The sequence below is a fragment of the Panthera pardus genome, unplaced genomic scaffold, assembly GCF_024362965.1.
Source record: "Panthera pardus isolate Hobbes unplaced genomic scaffold, ASM2436296v1 HiC_scaffold_18, whole genome shotgun sequence".
In the NCBI taxonomy this organism is placed as follows: Eukaryota; Metazoa; Chordata; class Mammalia; order Carnivora; family Felidae; genus Panthera; species Panthera pardus.
The window spans coordinates 30,367,362-30,389,053 of record NW_026526743.1 but is presented as its reverse complement, the minus strand read 5'-3'; the positions used below and the strand labels follow the sequence as shown (position 1 = coordinate 30,389,053).

Sequence of the window (21,692 nt, the reverse complement as noted above, 5' to 3'; positions counted from 1 at the left end):
TTTGCTTGAAGCCATTGTCAGGTCACTACTTCAAATCAGAACATATGGTCATTACTTTTCAGTCCCAAAACCTGGGTCTGGGAAAGGATCATGGTTTCTGGGTCATGTTCCACTATGTGTCTGCTCTAGAAAGTTACAGAGTTGGAGGATGGCTACTATAGAATCAGGGTATGTGAAAGATGGACATTGGAGAGATTCCTAGACAGGAGAGGGGTTTACTCCATTTCCTCTATGATCTTATCTGCCTTAGAGATTCTGTGATTCCCAGAACATTCCAGAGCTCTGACCTTCTTAGCCTGGTTAGATGGTTAGGAGTTGAAGAGTGGACCCCTGTCCACATGGTTGAAGTCATTTAGGTGTCAGAGAGAGAAGACCATCTACAACTGAGAGGCTGCATTCAGGAAAACTTCATCTCCCACGATGTGAAGAGTGAGTCTCCTCTCTAGCATATTTGGACCACTGTGAGATGTCTAACACCCAAATTACTCATTAGTAGCCCATGATAGTGTTTCCATGGTGATCTCTCTCATTATTGTAGGCAAGATGAAAAAAGACAATGTCTGTGAAGATCTCCATGGCTGATGAATGAATGCCAATGTGAGAGAGAAGCAGATCTGTTTCCACAATGTACTGGGATGGAGGCAAATCCTGAGCCCAGACAGTCAACTATGTGAATATGGTGGAGCGATCTGCTCTGTGAACATAGGGATCTTGTCAGTCTTATCCATCCCCATATCATCAACAGCTCTCACGATACTGGTACGAAGTAGGTACTCACTAATAGATGAATGAACAATTAATGGTTGCAACAATAAAGTGAATGTTGAGGAGTGTAAGTGGGACTACTAACCCTAGTGCAGAGAAATTGGGAGTGTTGGTGGTGGTGATGGGGAGAGCATACTGATCACTAAACTGAAAGATAACACAATACCAGGGTGTAGGTTGCAAAAGTCCAGCATAAATCAAATTGTCAAAAGATTTCAAAAAAGAAGAGTCACGACCAGTGTGTTGAGAGTATCAGTAAACCACTTCCTGCAAGTTTTGTAGAAGCACGATTTTGTACTATTTCTCTGGAGAAGAATGTTGGGAGTAAGTTTCAAAATTTTTTTAAACATATGCAATAGTTTAGGTGGGCCCAGACCAATGAGTGTACATAAACTAGTTTAGCAGTTTATCCTAAGGATATACCTGAGGATGTATATGGATGCGTGTTCACCATGCCTTGTTTAACCTAGAAAAATGTCAGAAATAGCTTAAACATCCAACGATAGTGGGGTGGATGAGGAAGTGGTGGTCTTTCCCTATCCTGGAATGCCATGCTGCCATTTATATAATGTGGTAGACAACGTATTTGTCAAACATAGAAGCTTGTGCATTCATGAAGATTAGGGTAAATTCTAGTAACAGAGACCAAAAAAATGTTTTCACAAAAGAGGAGTTAGTTCCTTTCTTATATGAAAGTTCTGGGCTACCATGAGGCTCTTCAGTCTTCTAGAATTGAGCTTCCAGATTTCTTCTGTACGAGGACTGGTAAAAGTCCTTGGCACTGCATAGCTACCAAAGAGCTGTAAGTAGCACATGGCTTTCCTCCTCGTTGGTCTTTCTTTGTAAAGATGCCCTCATTCTTCTCAACAAAGTTTGGAGTGGTTCTTGTTTATGTGACTTGTACACACTCGGGCAGTGCTTAAGACTCTAGACAAAGGTGTTGGGAATATGAGACTCCAGATTGTCATAATGCTGTCTCACTGATTAGGCTGCTTTAAATTTTTGTTGGCTCTTTCACTTCTAGTATATTCTCAATTAATAAATAGTCAAAATTTATGGAAACACATTTTTTTAAAACTTTGATGCCACAATACTAAACGAAAGGCTTATGTGCATGCTAAGTCAGGTTTATTTTAGTATTTCTCAGCATATCCCCACGTGTAATTATGTTGGGTGATCTCTGAGACACCAAGAAGTGTTTGTAAAGATTTTCTTTACAAGCCCACATTTGCAGCCTTCTATGAAAGAGAGGCAGCATTTGCTCGTTAGGATGGACCCTGTAGCAAGGAAAACATCACCAGTCTTACTGGAACACTCAATTCAATCAAATTAGGCAGGAGAGCATTACTTCAATACCAGCTTTGCAAGGCCATGGCCCCAAGCCAAAATAGCTGGCATTAAGTGTTGACTATGATTACTTCTGGGAGGCAACAGAGTTCTGGGAATCTGGGTGGGGTATGGGAATTAGGGGGTCCCAAAGGACTGAAGTCAGTGGGAATATAGTGACATGTTAATGGTAGACAAAGCCTGAAAGGGTTAGGCACAGCACTGGGCCTGATGGAAACTAGAACAGTTCATCACTTTATACAGTTTTTCCCAGTTTTATTGAGATATAATTAAAATTAAGTGTTATATTAGTTTAAGGCACACAATATAATGATTTGATATTTGTATACTGTAAAATGATCACCACAGTAAGTTTAGTTAACATCCATCACCTCACATAGTTACAAGTATTTTTCTTATGATTCAAACTTTTCAGATTTACTCTCCTAGGTAGGTTCAAATATACACTACAATATCATTACCTATATAGTCACCACATTGCATGTTACATGCCCAGGACTTATTTATCTTATAACTGGAAGTTTGTGCCTCTTGACCACCTTCATCCATTTCTTCCACTCCTCACCTTTGGTCTCTGCCAACCAACAATCTGTTCTCAGTTTACACATTTTTGATAGCAACTCCCATTTACTTATTTTTCATAGGTCCCTTGCATGCACGTTTTCATTAGAGGTGTTCAAAGCTAAAATGGAGAGAAACCAATGATGAGAGTGCTTTGCTATATTAGGGATCCACTGAGCTGCAAAAAAATGGCAACCAAAATGAGTGAGTTTATGTACAAAAAGCTTTTGTAAAAGAAGCAAAAGTATCCTGTAAAACCCAGAGTAAGAAGTATGGCTAGGGGACAAGAGACTGATACCAGGAATTGTAAAACCATTAGGAGTCTGGTAAGCATGACTGGACAGCTCTCTTTTGTTGCTGATGGAGCACAAGGTCCAAGATGGCTGCCACAAAATGGCTGCCCTGGCCACCCTTCATGTCTATGGAATCCTATAGTTTCAGCACCTGAAGTTAACTGATACTGTTTTTTATGCTCCAATTCAAAAATCTGAAAAAATAGATTTCTGCTTTGTGTTCATCCATTGCCCAGTCAGCTGTAATCAAGGGAGGAGGACCATGTGGGGGTATGGGAGCAGAGTCTTTGAGGGAAAAAAAAAGGGGCAAATCTCTAAGGAATGAGGAGTAGTAGAAATGATTACCAGAGAAAATGACTTGCATTTCTTTCTCTCTTTCTTTTTCTTTCTTTCTTTCTTTCTTTCTTTCTTTCTTTCTTTCTTTCTTTCTTTCTTTCTTTCTTTCTTCATTTCTAACATGTTTACCCAGAAGGAGAAACAAAAGTGTTGAGCTCAAAGTCTAGAGGGTAGATTCCTGAGAGACAGGAGTGCATGCTTTTATTTTTCTTCCTTGTGGCTTCTCCATTTACTTCTCTACCACTTTTCTAATTACTACCAGCAGAGCAATCAATACAAGGTTATCAACAATAGGGACAAGTTAATTAAGATGAGCAAATTAATCAGGTAATTAAGTGGCCTTTCCTGAGAAGGTGAGCCTGTTGAGGTGTTAGTGACATTAGGTCACATCCAATTGTCTTTATGCCAGCTCTTACGAAAAATGGTAACCGTAGATTATGCCAGACTGAACCAAAAGTTCCTCATCTTCCTTAATGGCCACACCATTTCTCTAGTCTTATTCATAGTAAGTCCATATTCCAATACCAACTCCTAGAACCTTCATTCTCACTGTATGGGCCATTTGTTTCAATGGTAGACATGAGTAGATAACAATTCAATACTTATTCTTGCCTTTTACAATAATAATAACAATAAACAAAACTCCAATCTATCCCTGGTGGCTCAGCATGAGGACTACATTTCCCAGTCTCCCTAAAAAATACCCAGTAGCTAGAATATATCCAGTAAAATTAAATTTGGAAATCACTGAATTCTGCAGTTCTTGGAGGGCGCTGACCTAGCTAGGAGATAAGCCTTTCTATTTCTATTACATTTTTCAGTCTGTAATTTCCATTTTTTTAAAACTTTCTCTGCTGAGATTTTCTATGTTTTTTCATTTTCTCAAGAAAATTTGTGGTTGATTGTTAAAACACTTTAATGATGGCTGCTTTATTTATTTATTTATTTATTTTTATAAACAATTTTTTAATGTTTATTTATTTTCAAGAGAGAGAGAGAAAGTACAAGCAGGGAGGGTCAGAGAGAGAGGGAGACACAGAATCCAAAGCAGGTTCCAGGGTCTGAGCTGTCAGCATAGGGCCCAACATGGGGCTTGAACTCATGCACCGTGAGATCATGATCTGAGCCGAAGTTGAACACTTAACTGACTGAGCCACCCAGACACTCCAATGATAGCTGCTTTAAAATCCTTGTCAGCCTGGGTGGCTCAGTTGGTTAAGCGTCCAACTCTTCATTTTGGCTCAGGTCATGATCTCATGGTTCATGGGTTTGAGCCCACATCGGGCTCTGTACTGACAGCTCGGAGCCTGCTTGGGATTCTTTCTCTCTGCCCCTCCCCTGCTGTCTCTCTCTCTCTCTCTCTCTCTCTCTCAAAATAAATATATAAATATTTTAAAAAAATCCTTGTCAATATAATTCCAGCGTCTGATTCATCTCAGTGCTGGTGTCAGTTGTCTTTTCTTATTCATGTTGTGGTTTTCTTGGTTCTTGGGATGATGGTTTTCTATTACATAATGGATATTTTAGCTGTTATTGTTAGGAGACTCTGGGTCCTATATAAATCTTTGATTTTAGCAGGCTGTTTAGGTTCACCACACAGGTCTTGGCATGCTTTTGTGGGCTGGCAAGAGGCAAAGTTGAGATATGATTGCAGGATGAACATGTCCAATAACAATTTAATTTTCAGAGCCTTTGTGGAATTATTTTGATCACTTTATTTTTTTTAATGTTTATTTATATTTGAAAGAGACAGACAGACAGAATGCGAGGGAGGGAGGGGCAGACAGAATCCTAAGCAGGCTCCAGGCTCTGAGCTATCAGCACAGAGCCCGATGCGGGGCTCAAACCCACGAACTGTGAGATCATGACCTGAGCCGAAGTTGGGCACTTAACCAACGGAGCCACACAGGCGCCCCCTTTGTGGAATTATTTTGATCTGCTTGTTACATCTGGTGCTGCTGGGGCTCCCACTGGTCTCCATGGAGCTACCTGAGGGTGAAGAGGACTTTGCCGAGGCCAGCAAAAAGGTGGCATTTGGTGGAGGGGAGAATCCTAAGTCCCCAGACACAGAGGGTTCCTGGGCTGGCCCACTTGTTGGGGCTGGATATCTCTTAGTCGGGTCAGGAAGTCGGGTCAGGCCCTGTATGAGGAAGAAGAACATTTCTCCTGGCTGCTTATTTTTAGGGACAAAAAGGTAGAAGAAACCTTGTTTTGCAGCTTGGAACCCACCATACCAGCATTGGACTAAACACCTCAACTCTCCTTATGCAAAAGAAAAAACCTCACTTCAGCCACTGTTGTTTGTGTTGTCTGTAATATACTACAGAAGTTAATCCTAAATGACATACTATCTAAAGGAGGGAAGGACTGGGGCACCTGGGTGGCTCAGTCAGTTAAGTGTCTAACTTCGGCTCAGGTCATGATCTCACGGTTTGTGAGTTGGAGCCCCGTGTCCGGCTCTGTGCTAACAGCTCAGAGCCGGAAGCCTGCTTGGGATTCTGTGTCTTCCTCTCTCCTCCCCTCCCCTGCTCACACTCTATCTGCCTCTCTCTCAAAAATAAATATTAAAAAATATAATAAGAATGAAAAAGGACGGAAGGACAGAACTGGTGGTCCTCAAAGTTGGCTGAATCCCATTCTTCCAGACAGAACAATCTGCCAACCCCATGTCTGTGACCTATGCTGTCCTCCTTGGCGACAGGCATCCACTCCTCTGAAGAGCGCCTTCTTGAGTGAAGGGACAGAGTGACCATGATGAAAAAGCTTAGAATCTGATAAACTTGAGTCTGAATCCCAGCTCTTTCACTTAATAGCTTGGTGATTCATGCAGTCACTTGAGTTGCAACCATAAAAGAGGGATAAAATCCCTGTAATTCAAGGTTGTTGTAAAGATTAGGAAATATAATGCACATAAGACACCTAGTCTGATAGTTACTTGATCAGCATCATCACCATTACCATCATCTTCTACCCATTAAGAGTAATTTTCTAAGAAATGAGTCACATAAAATGCAGCCTATACATAATCATAGCTAACATTTACAGAGCACTTACCATGGGCCAGACACTGGTTACACACCTTGTGTTCATTCATTTAATCCACACAAACAGATGAGGCAATTATCATAATCGTAACCATCAATACTCCTTTAATAAGTTGAAGAGACTGGAGTTCAAAGGCTGAGAACTTTGACTAACACAAGGGCAAGAGGTGGAGCTGAGACATGATCCTGGATCTAACTCCAGAGTGAAAGATTTCACCAAGTAGAGAATAGAACCAGAAGAGGTAGCTCAGAGTTTTGGGTTTGAACAATTCATTCGTTCATTCATTCATTCATGTAGTATCCATTGATTTCTTATCCTGTGCCAGTTCTATGTTAGGCTCTCTACATACAAAGAAAGACAAAGCATGGCCATGTCCTAAAGGGGCTTCTGGCATGATTCTAAAAAACAGACATGTAAAGAAATATGCACCAAAAAACCTGAGCTGTGATGATATGTGTGTGCAAAGGGTCATTTGGGGGGCACACAACAGAAAGCAGTCAGTTCTAGGGGAGTGAAGGAATGGTTTAGCCTTATAGCTCAGAAAGCCCAATTCTGCATTTCCCAGAAGGTCTGTTTTCTAATAGAATTTTGAAGGATCTCTATTTTTCAGCTTTGCTTATGGCAAAGAAGCATGAACAGCACTTACCAAATCATACCTGAAAAGGACTTTTGTTAGTTGTGAATGAAAGAAACCATTGTCCGTCTAAAGACAGAAAATCCTAGAAGGTGCTTCAGCAGGCATCGTGCTTCCCTTCCTAGAGGTCAGAATATGTGCCAGGGTTGGTTGGGCTTTGTTTCTGCTTTTGCTGTGGCAAAAGCAGATTTGGGCAGACTTTTGATTTGGGTTCTGGTCATGATCTCATGGTTTGTGAGTTTGAGGCCTGCATTAAGCTCTGCACTGGCTGTATGGAGCCTGCTTGGGATTCTCTCTCTCTCTCTCTCTCTCTCTCTCTGCCCCTCCCCTACTCTCACACTCTCTCAAAATAAATAAAAATTAAAAAGTGATAATAATAAAAGACCAATTATCCAATAAAAAGTGAACAATAGACTTGAACAGGCAGTTCACAAAATAAAATATGCAAATGGCCAATAAGCACGTTAAAAGATGCTCACATCCTTAGCCATTAGGGAAATGTAAATTTAAACCTACAATGACATACCACTACATATCCACTCGAATGGCTACAATTTAAAAGACTGAAAAACCAAGTGTTGGGATGGATCCGGAGGAACTAGAATTGCCATCCATTGCTGACAGGATTGTAAAGTGGTATAACCACTTTGGAAACCAGTTTGGCAGTTTCTTATAAAGCTAAATATTTACTTCTGTCATGAGCCTGCAATTCTATTTAGGGATGTTTACCCATGGCAAATGAAAACATATGTCTCAAAAAAAAAAAAACCTTGTACAAGAATTTTAAATATTGCTTTTAAGTTTATTTATTTTTTAAGAGAGTGAGAGAAAGACAGCCTGAGTTAGGGAGGCACAGAAAGAGAGAGAGAAGAGAATCCCAAGCAGGCTCCACACTGTTAGTGTAGAACCCGATGTGGGGCTCGAACTCACGAACCATGAGATCATGACTTGAGCTGAAACCAAGTCAGACACTCAATCAACTGAGCCACTCAGGCGCCCCTTGTACAGGAATTTTATAAGAGCTCTATTCATAATAGTACAAAACTGGAAACAATCTAAGTGTCCGTCTATTATCTGGTGGATGGATAAACAAAATGTGGTATTGCCACACAATGAAATACCATCCAGCAAGAAAAAGGAATCGCCAACAGATTAGAGTAAATCACTGACTAATCTATAGATTCACACAACAACAAGGATGAATCTCAAAAACATCAGGGCTGAATCTGCGCAAAAGAAGCCAAACACATACTGTACGATTCCATTATATGAAACTCTTTTTTAAAAAATACTATAAGGGCACCTGGGGGGCTCAGTCAGTTAAGCATGCGACTCTTGGTTTTGGCTCAGATCATTTCACAGTTTGTGAGGTCAAGCCCAACATCAGGCTCTGTGCTCACAGTGCAGAGCCTGCTTGGTATTCTTTCCCTCTCTCTGCCCCTCCCACATCTCTCTCTCTCTCTCTCTCTCTCTCTCTCTCTCTCTCTCTCAAAATAAACAAATAAACTTAAAAAAATACTATAATTCTGTATTGGTTTGCTAAGGCTGCCATACGAATACCACAGACTGGGTGGCTTAAACAACCAGAAATTTATTTTCTCACTATTTTGGAGACTTAGAAGTCTGAGAGCAAGGTAGGGGCAGATTTAGAATCTTCTGAGGCCTCTCTCCTTGGTTTATCGATGACCGTCTTCAGTCTCCTTTCTGTGCATGTCAGTGTTCTAATCTCTTCTTCCTTTATTTTATTTCATTTCTTAAATTGTTTTAATGTTTATTTTTGAGACAGAGAGAGAGAGAGAGAGTGCAAGCAGGGGAGGGGCAGAGAAAGAGAGAGACACAGAATCTGAAGCAGGCTCCAGGCTCTGAGCTGTCAGCACAGAGCTCGATGCAGGTCTTGAAACCCACGAGCCGTGAGATCATGACCTGAGCTGAAGTTGGACGCTTAACAGACTGAGCCACCCAGATGCCCCATCTCTTCTTTTTATAATAACAGTCGTATGGACAGGGCCCATCCATATGACCTCATCTTACCTAATCTACCTCTTGAAAGGCCCTATCTCCCGATATGTCACATTCTGAGGTACTGGGGGTTTGGGACTTCAACCTATAAATTTTGGGAGAGACACAATTCAGCCCGTAACAATGACAGAAAGTTGCCTTGGAGCCAGAGGAGTTTGACTAGAAAGGGACATGAGGGAACACTTTAGGGTAGAAATTATGTAGTAATTCTATATTTTAACTGTTCTCTGTCTTAGTTTGTCAACGACATGGGGTATATACATTTGTCAAAACTCATTGAAGTGAATACTTAAGATGAATGCATTTAATTATATGTAAATTATACCTCGACAATTCATTTAAAATGAAAACCTTCACAATATTTTTAGAATTTTGAATCCTAAAAATAATAATTGTTCATTGTAGAACATTTAAATTATAAAATAAGTGAAAAACAAACTATAATTACCTATAATGCTACCCTTGCCATAATTTTGTTATATGTCATTAAGACATATACATATTACATATTTGTACATACATATCTTCTAGTGGCAAAATATAACACGTTTTTGCAACCTGTTTTTTCTGACTTGCCAAGATCAACACTATTTATTGTCGTTAAGTTTTATCTTATTACTTCATTTTGAATAATTTCCCAAATTGTGGGCCATCATTTAATTGGCTTGTCTCAGTTGTTTGATATTTAGGTCATTTGATATTTCTCTTCTTATCATAAGCAAAGCCATGCATTTTTATAGTTAAATCTGTGCACAAACCTATAATTATTTTCTTATGCATTCTAGAGGTAGAATTTCTGGGTCAAAGGTTAGATTTTAAGGCGTTTGCTATCTCTATGTAATACATAGAAAATTGTTATCTATGGTATCACTTATTACTGGAAAAATTTATAGGAAGTATAAAAAGCGTAATTAAAAGAAGTGTTTAGAAACATGTTTACCAATTGAGAAGAGGAAAATGGTAGCCCTCTGCTGCTCTAGCTGGCATTTCTTTGAAGGCTTCCATCAACCTATCCTTCCGGTCTTGGCTAGGAAGAGATTGGACTCAAAATTTTAACATGACTAAGTTCAAAGGATGGAGCTGGAGCAAAGATGGATGACTTCTGACTCTCCAAATCTGCCTGCCCCAGGGTCAACCGGCTAATACTGGCTCTGACACTAAACAGATCCCCAGGCAAGGGGAGTTTCTGAAGCACATCCTTAGTTCAATTACAGCCCTGGCCAGTGGGTAGGAAAAATGCCTCAGTGCCCAAAAATCCTGGTCCAACTTCAGGCAGTTAACACCTAGGGAAATGAACTCATTCACACCGAAGGGATATGAGCTAGTATGGCCGGCACCCATTCCATCATCATCTCCTTCTGAAGCATAGAGATCTATTAACACTTTCGTCCAGTTACTGAGCTCTCCCTTAGGGAATCAACAGCAACAACAACAACAAAAAGAAAAAACATCGCTAGTCAAGGAGCATCAGTCTAAAATGAAGGAAGACTGAGGCCAAGTAAATGCTTTTTTAGCACTTACAAAAAAGCAAAGCACTAACTGGTTGGGAGAGGAACAGATTTTTCTTTTCTACAACATTCCAAGCTCTTGCTCACGCCCCTGACTTTTGCTACACTTTCCTGATGAGGGGGAAAGTCTGTTCATCCTTCGGTCTGAAAGAAAACCTTGAGACTGGAAGTCTCCATAAAGGCAGAGCTCTTGGTGCCGGTAAAAGAACAATGTCGTGTATTGTGAACATGAGAATTGATGAGGTCAGAACCACCCCAGGGACATGAAAAGATATATTTATGTAAGAGGCAGTAAAATTTGTCTGCAATTAAGTTTTACCAAAACCCTCAAATCTGTTGTTTGGTTTTAAGCAGATGTTGAAAAGGTTTATCCTGGATTCTGTCTTTATTGATAGGATGTCTTTTGATCTGCAGCCAAATAAGAAATCTGGATGTTATTTTGGATTTGGAAATTTCCTTTAAATAAACATATTAGTTAAGTATGTAAATCTGCTTATCATCACTTTGGGCATATTGCCAGAGTGGGAAACATCTGGGGCCTGGTGTCAGCCGACTTATTAATTCACACTTAGAGTATGTTTCACCCACGTTATTGCTGAATAATGTTATCTTGATTGCCTAAGTCAGCTGTGTCTTGACAACAGTTCGTTACAAGTTGGAGGTTTAAATTTTGACTCACGAGAAATCCACCCGGCAAGGCCTGTCTGGGCCCAGCGATTTGGGCTTCCAGCCCCCTTCAGGATTGATTTCGGAAATTAATTGTTAACATTTTGGATTATGAATGGTGGAGATCTGTGTTATTTATCTGAACTGGCCAGCATGTAATTCTGGGAAGGGATTATATGACCTCCTCCTGATAAGCACCGAAGTGGGGTCATTAATACAACTTTCTGCCGTAAAGCTCTTGCCATTTTATGGAAGTGCCTTTCCCTCCAGTTAAAACGATACTCAGTCGACTTCAACCTTTAAGTCTAGAGTGAATCATTTTTGTCTGGTGGGCTGGTGGGTGATGAATGGCTGCAGCCTAGCATTCTCACTAATACAGGTAACAGAGCATATAAATCCAGAGAGTGCTGTGATCCTCACACACTTCCAGGCCAGGAAATGAGCACCAGGGAATGGATGTGTTTGGAGAGCACCCTAATGAATGAAGACTTTGTGCTCAACAGAGAAAATGGTTCTAGGCATTGGTCGATGGAACAGCTGGAATTCATGGTCCAAGGTCCAGGAGAAGTGAATTAGGAGAAAGGGGAATTTCAGAGAAGCTATGATTATTTGTGTCTTCTGGTTGGTCCTTACACACCATCTGCAAGACTTCCTTCGTGTATTAGCTAGGGTGGGGAGTACTAGCTACTGTAACAAAGACCCCTTCAAATTCAACAATAAAAATAAAAAACTTGTGGGGTGCAGTAAAAGCAATAGTAAGAGGGATGTTTACTGCAATCAATGCTTACATTAAAAAAGAAGAGGGGCACCTGGGTGGCTCAGTTGATTGAGTGTCGGACTCTTGATTTTGGCTCAGGTCATGATCCCAGGGTTGTGGGATTGAGCCCCGTGTCGGGTTCCACACTGAGCATGGAGCCTGCTTAAGATTTTCTCTCTCCCTCTCCCTCTGCTCCTCTCCATGTGCTCTCTCTCTCTCTCTAAAAATTAAAAAAATAAGAAGAAGAAATAAATAAAGAAGAAAGTTATCGAATAAAAATGTAACTTTACACCTCAAGGAGCTAGAAAAAGAAGAGTGAACTAAGTCCCAAATTAGCACAAGGAAGGAAGATTTTGGCTACCATGAAGTACAATGGAGGGGAACATTGTAGAGTAGTGAGGTAGGAAGTGTTGGGCAGGAGTAGGCCTATATTGGGTAAGGTAATCAAGGATGACCTCACAGAGGAGCTGCTGTTTGAACTGAGACTTGACAGATGGGGAGGAGCCTGCCATGACAGAAAAAAAACAGCAAATGGCAAGACCCAGAGGCAGAAACAAGCCTGGCATGGTGGAGGACATTAAAGAATGTGCAGCTAGGAATAAGGGGGGGCTTTCTAGGGAAGAAGCTGAAGGGATGTCAATCACACAGGGTCATAAGACGATGTTATGGAGTTTGCATTTTATAATGCAAGAAAGGGGGCAAGTGACAGGAAATAAATTGAAGCTCTTCACTACTTTCCCCCTTATCACCCTAGTTTGCATTACTGCCTCCTTTGCTCTGTCACTTTCATGTCCAGTAGCTTCAACCAAATGTTCTCCCTCATACACAGGTTTCTCTGTTTCTTCAGAGCGTACCTGCCCCTCCCCCTTTGACCCTGTTCATTTATTTACCTTCTGAATGTCTTCTCTTTGGCATCCAATTTCCCAATATGGTGTTTTCTCTACTCTGCAGACTTGCAATCTAATGAGGAAGGAAGGTTTGAATGGTTCTGGACCTCATTCTGACAATTGGCAATTGTCGAATGCCACACCAGTTGTCTAGTTGGAGGAGATCGACCAATTGAACCCATGTCTTCCTTTTCTCATGAATGTCATTCATTACCTTGGACTTTCCCTTGAGCCTTTCAGGGAAAGAGATGAGCCTATGAGTGAGGAGGAGCAAGAAGGAAGAATGGAAAGATTAGGAGCTCTTGAGGCCTGGGAGAGTTTAGAGAGAAGAGTAAATGTCAACCAGATATGCCCTCGCCTGACCTCTGGGCTGAGAGAAGTTATCTCCAGCCACTGAGTATATTTCTCTTTCCGTCCTCAACAGGATCTTCTTCTTTCTGACTTTGTCTGTGGATTTGAGAAAAAAACAACCATTTAGGAACTTAAAATGTAAACTCACTTAGGGTAGAGAAAATCTGGTTATCTTCTGATTAAAGAATAAAAATAATGGTGTCCTTTCTCTCCCTACACACACACACACACACACACACACACACACACAATTTGTCAACAGCTGGTAAGAATTGGTTGCTGGATTCCACTCCGCTATAGGTCAGGTAGATTCTATCTTTTTACTGGAGTGGAATGTGACTCCTCTGGGGTTCTTACTTTAGTTTTTCATCTTTTCTTTCTTTCTTTTTTAAATAAAATAAATTATAGGAATAATGCAGCAAGTTACAGCAACGAATGATTGGAGTCTTAGAGGACAAGAAGGAAGGTGGATCTGGGCTTCTTGCCTAGAAAACGTACATGCCTTTTATCTTAGAAAGAAAGAGTTGACACTTAATTTCAGGTTTCTATAGCAAGGAGGATAATATGAGCCTCAGATTTTTCCAGATTCTCTTGAGGAAGACGGCTCAGGGTGGTTTCTGAGGATACCTTAGATACTCAAGCTTACTTGTTCACCTATTGTGATGGTTGGAGAAGCTTCTTATATTCCTGCTGAGGAATTAGGCCAAGTTAAGCAAGATCCCCATACAGATGACTTCAGAGAGTCAAGAACGAATATATCCTTTGCTCTTCAAAACATGATTTGAGAACCAGACAAATATTATGCAATCATTAAGAATTTATTGATCACCCACTCACCATTGGATCCATACCAGACAGACAGGATCTCTAACAGTAGTATCTAGTTGAGGAATGGAGGCACATCTTTGTTGTATTAGGATTCCTTTCATCTCAAATGATGACCCTAATCCTAACTAAAACAAAAATAATAATAATAATAATAAATTACTGATATGTATGAGTGAAAAACCCAGGGTTAGGGTTGTGTGTTATTAGTTAGTTGTTAATGAATGATAACTCACCTCAACATATAGTAGCTTAGCACAACTACTTATTTAGCTCAAAATCTGTGGATCGGCAATCAAAGCTGGGTTCAGTTGGATGGTTATTCCAGTCTCCTGGGCTCCCTCATTCATTTCAGTCTCCACTGGGCTGTTAGTTGTGGATGGGCTTCTGACAGTTGGCTGGGATGCTTGGCTGTCCTCCACAACATCTCTCACCTCCTAACAGACTAGCCCAGGCTTAGCTGCACGGTGGCAGGATTCTGAGATAGAGTGATAACACACACTGTCACTTCTGCTGCATCACATTGGCTGAAGCAAGTCACGAGACCAGCTGGATTGAAGGGGTAGGAAAAAATCTCCACCTCTTGACGCTCTCAGTAAGAGAATGTGTAAAACCACAAAAGGTTTGGATGCAGAGAAGTGTAGAATCTTGTTTATATTTTTCCCCAATCCATCTCATTAAGGCTGGCTTTAGGTAAGGTTGTCCTGGGGGCTTGAGCGATGTCATCATTCTACTCTGTTGACTTCAGCCTCGGGCTCCACCGTAGCTGCAGCAGTTCTAGGCTCCCACATTCAACTCTAGTGGAAAAGAACAGCCCATCTGATCACTTACCACATCTCAGTCTTATTGGTTAACTGCACATATAACTAAACCAATCTGTGTGGCCAGTGCATTGCACTGCATTGATTGACCCAGGCCTGGTCACGTGTTCCATCCTTGTGCTGGGAGTGGAGCGCCATGGAACATGTAATAAAGCCTTCAAAATTGGTGGCTCTTGCTCGAAGGAATAACGGGTACTGCAGGTGATAGTCATGAGGGTGAAATGAGAACAGACATCCATAACACGCCCATCACGGAACACGACACATTTGCTGAGGCTCCATTTGCTGGTTATGTAGGATAATGCAGTAGGTTAGAAGTTCAACGCATCCACATCTGAATCCAGATCTTCAGATACCAAACCCTACATTTTGGCTTGAATTATTTTTCTCCTCAACACAGGGCATAATTCTACCTGATACGAGGGTTAGATGGTCCTGCCTGGAGGGGCTTTTACTTTGTAATAGAAACATCATCCTGATGGCAGCTTTGGCTTTTCGCGATCATCTTCTACATGTTGTGGGATCAATACACTTTCAAACACTTGCCCATTCACCAAGGCATTATCTCCCCAAACTTCTTTGTCCCTGCTTATATTTGTCAACTTTACAATCCTTTTATTACCAGCAAAAGCTTTGGGAAGCAACAAATAAAAGCAGGGATTATAAAAGGATTCTTATTAAAGCATTCTTTCTTTGAGCACAGAGTACAATGGCCTCCGTTCTCCCCTTGTGAAAAGATGTGTTTTCTTGTTTAATTAGAACAGACCTCTATTCCATTAGAAGAGGACAAGTAGGGCAGCAGGATTGAGACTCCAGGCCCCAATGGAAAAAAAGGGGGGGGGTATTTATTTCAGCTCCAGCCAACTTTAAAAGCATATTGTAACTTTGTGAAATAGTCTATCATATTTGGGATGAATGAATACATGTAAAGCACCACATCCCTGCCACATAATTGGTCATAGTCCCCACTTTTTGTTGTTGGTTTTGTTTTTGTTGTTGTTGTTCCTTTGCAATTAGAGCTTGTGTTGGAGAAATGCAAAGCCAAGTGCATCAATTAGGGTCCTAGCAGGAAACAGATGGTACACTCAATTTGGATAATTCTAGGGGAGCTTAGTAAAGGAATTATTTTCAAAGATGGGAGCAGGGTTAAAGGAAACCACAAGGGACAGTGCTGTACCCCAGAGTTAGCAGTGTGGGGAATTGTCTCACTTAGAGCAGGGGTTGGCAAACTACAGCCATGGGCCAAATCTGGCCCACATCCTGTTAATGAGAATAAAGCTTTATTGAAACATGCCTATTGTCTGCAACTGCTTTTGCAGTTCAGAGGCAGAGTTGAATATTGCATCAGATCGCTTCTCTGCCTTTTGGCTAAGATCAAGTGAATATTGCATCAGAGACTGTTTGGCCTCTAACACCTAAAATATTTACTTTGGCCCCTTACAGAAAAATGTTACATCAGGGCTGGGACAACGCATGGACCCAAGCATCACAACTGCCTTAACTTTTGCAACTAGCCACCCTAACTTGCCTTAGTCTCAGCCTGATTTGCTGATCTTGGGTGCAGAGAGTAGTTATATGGAGAGAGCTGCCTGGCAGGAGCTGTGGCTTTCTAGAGACAGATGTAACCAATACATGGCAACTGTACAGATGAGGAGATGGTGTACAAACCATACAGCCTGCCTCCAAATCCTCAAATGGCCTCATTCACTTGGAAGGCGCAGGGCCAGGGAGCCAGTTGATCGGGTCCATAAAGATCAGCTTTCTGGGGAACAGGGTAGTTTGAAGAAAGGTGCAGAGCATCCTCTGGGGCAGACCTGAGGACAGGCAAGAAGAGAGGTAGGTGGGAGAACTTGCTCCAAATCCTAAGGGCCCCCAGCAATCGTTCAGCCCAAAGAAACTGCATTAGCAACACATCAAGTTGTTTCGATATATACAATTGTTTTGAAATATACAATATACAAAATTTTGATTTGTAAAGTATATCTCAGTAAAGCAAGAAGAAAAAAAAAGACACTGCATTAAAAATTGGAAGGGACATTTGCTGGCTTATTTATTCAAACACTTATTTTACTCTTCCAAAACAGGAAACCCATCCCAGTTCTGCGTTATATAAAGACAGGGTGAACCTTTCCTTCCCCATCCACACATCACATGTATCATGAAGTGGCCATTCTGTGATTGTGCACTTAAAGTCTGTTTTCCCCACTGTGGCCTCTACCATTCAACAATCTATTCCCACACCCAGTCCAGTGCCTACTATAGAGCAGTAGTTCAACAAATGTGTGTTGAATAAGTTCACTGAAGACAGAATACGTGAAATACTTTGCACCTAAAGATGACAGTATGTCTACGGGATGAAGGGTATATGGGCAAAGGGAAACATGAAAAGCAGTAATGTGGAGATCCTCTTATCAGAAGCAATTGGGACAAACAGGTAAAGCTGAAATTTGGAATGATTAAAAAAACACATTGCTTAAATATGTAACTTTTTTTTTTGAGCCGCATGTCAGGCTCCACACTGAGAGTGCCAAGCCTGCTTACAATTCTCTCTCTCTCTCCCTCTCTGCCCCTCCCCCACTCGCGCACACGCACGCATACACACACACACACACACACACACACACACTCTCTCTCTCTCTCTCTCTCTCTCAAAATAAATAAATTAGAAAAAAAAAGAAATGATACATGGAGAATCTTTAGGAACAAGGAAACTTGAGAAATGTCTGTTTCCTGCCTTAGTTCCTCAGTTTCTCCTTTCTCTTCCCTCTCCATTTTTCTAAACTCTCCCTGAAGGAAAGGATGAGGGTTTTAGGGTCAGGTGTGGGGCTGAAGAAACTATTTCTGCCTGTCCTATATCCTCTATCCCCAGCCACATCAGGTGATAGGCCAGTAGAAGCCGGAGTGAATGCTGATCACTCAAGGTCATCTCAAGGCCGTCTCAAGTAGTTGCTATGAGAACTCCTGAAAAGCATCTCTCTGGGGGACTTGTCTAAGTCTCTTCAGGAAAGGCTCTGTGGTATCCAGCAATGCTGATTCTTCTCGAACTTCTACCTGCATCTGTATCACCAAGGGATCTTGTGAACTGCAGATTGTGATTCTTTAGTTCTAAAGGGGGGCCCAAGATTCTATACTTCTGAAAAGCTTTCAGGTGATAACAAAGCTGCCCGTCTTTGGACCATGCTTTGAGTAGTGAGATTCCGGGGTTGGGGGGAGGTGGTGGAAATGAGGATACAGGGGCCATGAACTTCAGTAACAATCTTGGATCTACTACCGGGGGAATTGCAAAGCTTGGGCAAAATGCTTATCTTTTCCAAAACTCCATTTCCTCATCTATAAAGCAGCAACAATAATCATACCACCCCCATGATGTTGTTGCAAGACTTAAATGAGATCACATACGTGAAAAACTTTGTTAACCGGAAAGCCCTGCAAAATAGAAGTTATGGGTAGCTCTTCCGACTGAAAGCACCAGGCTCTCTCTTTCTCAACCAGAAGAGAAGCACTAACTCTAGCCCAGGTACACATATGTGTGGGCAGGGAGCTTGATGGGAGGGTTGGGGGTGGCCCCAAAGCTAAGGAAAGTTGGTATAAATGGTTGGCGTGAAGGCATCTTAACCAAATAGAACCTGTTAAACCAGGCCACAAGCAGTGAGACCCCACTTCTTCTTACGGGATGCGGTGATAAAGAAATTACATAGTTATTTGAGAGGAACATAAATAAAGATTAATAGGTTAATGAGTTATTTTCCTTTCATTACTACACTATTGTACTTTATTATAATTGCTTTGCACTCATTTAATTAAATTTGAACCGGGGCCAACACAAGATAATTTGTTTTCCCTGTACTGAACAATGAGTATGCAGATTGGATGTACTGAAGCAGTAATCAGCCCTCTGTTTGCAACACTTTCCTACTCTGAGTAGACATTATAATTGATAATTTGATTGTTGCAGCACTCTGTGCAATATATTTTAAAGCAACATTAACATAATGGAAATTATGTTGTGAGCTTAATCTCAGCTTTTCACTGAGCGGCTATCTGGCTCCTCGGTAAAAACCAGTGAGGGTCTGACAGCAGCAGATCTTCGTCTGTCTCTGTCTCTGTCTTTCTCTTTTTCTCTCTCCCTGCCTCTCTCTCCTTTCTTTCTCCTTTCCATTCTCTTCCTTCCTGCTCCTTCCTCCCTCCTTTTCATCCTTCTCGTTCCCACACTTCTTCGATTTCCTCTTCCCTTCCTTTCGTTTCCTTCCGTCCCTCCTCCCATAACCACATCCACTTTCTTCGCTTGCTAGCTTCTCTGGATCCACCGAAGAAGGCCGAAGGATGACACAGGGAGTGCCGAAGGCCGAGAGCAACCACTCCCCAGCTGCATTTCCTAATTTTGACACCCGCCCACATCTGGGGCATTTGGGAAAAGCCTTTCCCAGAAACAACCGAATGAGAAATTATTCAAGGTGGTCGGCCCGACAGCCAGCTGTATACTGTGCTGTTGATACATGTAATGGATTGGTTCACATGGTGGTCGTGCACTCTTTGAGGGCATTGCTGCAAATTTTGGCAGATGTGGGGGAAAAGCCGCTGACATTTCCTTTGTCTAAAATCCATTCTTCCCTCGGAGCTGCAAACACTTTCTTGAAAAGATGCAGCATTTACTCTTCGGCATACATTCTGGGAACTCCTCTCTCTGGCCCAAGGGTTTCCTGTCCCACAATGGAAACTAGGTGTGACATTTTGTTTAATAATCCCGGGCCAGAGAGCTTGAGCACAGGTGGGGAAGCCCTGTGTCCAGGTGACTTCTGTTGAATTTTCATGACTCTGTAAATATTTGTTTCTGTGTTTGTTCTGGGAGGAAAAACACCTGTGAGTGGTTGGGAACGACCGTGTTGGTTTTGGAAGAGCCTCGGGAGGGGATTCTGAGAGTTCTTTGTCCTCCTCCAAACTGTCCGGGCCCTGATTTGTTACAAAAACCAAATTTTTTTGAAGGAAAGCCTGCTCTTAAATCTCCTTGCTCTTTCTAGTGCCTGTGCAGCCACACTCTGGTCTCCTATTTTATTTTCAAACTCCCGGTCAGTGTGGAGGCAAAATGCCACAACCCAGAGCGTGTTCCTTTCGTGTGGGCAACTTTGCAGAGAAGGCAGATGTATCTCTGGAATGCAGTCACTGACTCCGGGGAACGCTTGAGTGTCAGCACTGACTCTGAGTGTCTTGCGTGGGTTTTCCCCCCCTCTCTTCTCTTTCTGTGTTTTTATTTTGCATAGAGACTTGCACTAGAATTTGATTTATTCACACACCAATTACCCAGTTCAGAAGCAGCACTTCTAAATTCGATTTTCCACTCACGGGCTCCTTATCTGGTCCAGGAGGGCATCTTATATATAGCTTCTCATTTGCCTCAGATGGACTTCTCTCGGCTGGGTTTACTGTTCTAATTATTACTATTATTTTTTAATGCTTATTGTTTTACAGAAAAGGGGCCAAATACTGGTGTTTTGACATTCCATCCCATTAAAAGGAAGAAGAAGGAAAAAGAACAAAGAGAAAACTCCAATCTGCCTGCATGGAGCGTGCTTCCTCTTGTTCAGATGCCGTGTTTACGTTGAGATGCCCACAGCTGGGATGTTGTCCCAGCCTACAGACACAATCCTGGCTTCTTGCATCAGCCCCCCCCCCCACGGTCCCCAGCCTCCAGGGACATTACTAAGGAAGCCTGCTCCCAAACAAGGACCCGCAGGCGGATTCATGGAGCGCAGGTATCGGTCTTGAGGTGTCGGGCAGTTTCCCGCTATGAGAAACCAGGGCAGAGAGGCTCTCTCTCCAGGTCCTGGCCACGGATTCCTGGCATCTGCAGCCTATACAGACATCATCACACTTTAGGATATTCGGCTTGGCTTCTCGATTTGTATCTATCATAATTTGGTTTCTAGGACTAGGATTCAAGTGCAAGTGACTTCTTTGGAGATGATCCCGGCGCACACCAGGAGGGGAATGAGGAATTGAGACGAGGCAGAAGGACGATCAATGAACGATGTGTCATCAAGCCAGCGGGCAGTTGGGGAACTCCAGAAGCCACTGCAGAACGAGCACCACGGAGTTATGCCACCGAGGAAGAGGAAGCAGGTGGCTATTTATACAGATGCTCTTGTCAATCACTGGCTGAGGGTTATTCCTTGGGTGGTGGTGGGCTGGCGGGGGGCGGGGAGGCATTGATTCTCTGGGATGTGTGCCCAGCTGCACACGGGGGCGGGACAGGCTCTGGGTGCCCGAGAAGGGTCTCAGGTGAGATGCAGACGACGGCAATTGGCAGGTGGGCCATTGCAATGCACACGAGACACGAGGCTAAAGCTCGAGAGGATGGCAAGGTGCGTCCTGGCAGCCTCTGCTGGAGCTTTGCCTGCTAGCCTCTGCCTAGATCGTACGGCAGTCCCCCCCACCTCTCCGCACTCGCTTTCGGAACTACCCGTGGCCAACTGCGGTTCAGAAGCAGACGGTGCTCCTTTTGACGCAGATTCAGAAGGTCGGTGGTGATGCTGCATTGGGTCACGTGCCCAGGTCATTCGCCTCACTGCATCTTGTCACCTAGGCATTTCATTGTCTCACATCACGGCAAGACGCAGAAAGGTGAGTGCAGTGAAAGAGGATATTTTGAGATAGAGAGAGAGAGACCACATTCCCATCACTTTTATGACGGTAAATTGTTAGAATTATCCTACCTTATAATTAGTTATTGTTGTGAATCCCTTACTGTGCCTAATTTGTGAATCACACTCTGTCATAGATATATACGTACGGGAAGAAAACACAGGATATTTGCAGTCTGGTACTATCTTTGGTTTCAGGCATCCATTGAGGGGCCTGGAACGTACCCCCCACACGTAAG

The 21,692-nt window shown here is 42.3% G+C and overlaps 1 long non-coding RNA gene across 1 annotated transcript; it reads left to right on the top strand.

Moving 5' to 3' along the window:
- The first annotated feature begins 288 nt into the window (after positions 1 to 288).
- Positions 289 to 21,471, top strand: LOC109270935 (uncharacterized). The gene is made up of 4 exons (XR_002081752.2): positions 289 to 429; positions 20,282 to 20,565; positions 20,740 to 20,932; positions 21,396 to 21,471. It is a non-coding gene; the product is annotated as an uncharacterized LOC109270935 (long non-coding RNA).
- Positions 21,472 to 21,692: the final 221 nt, after the last annotated feature.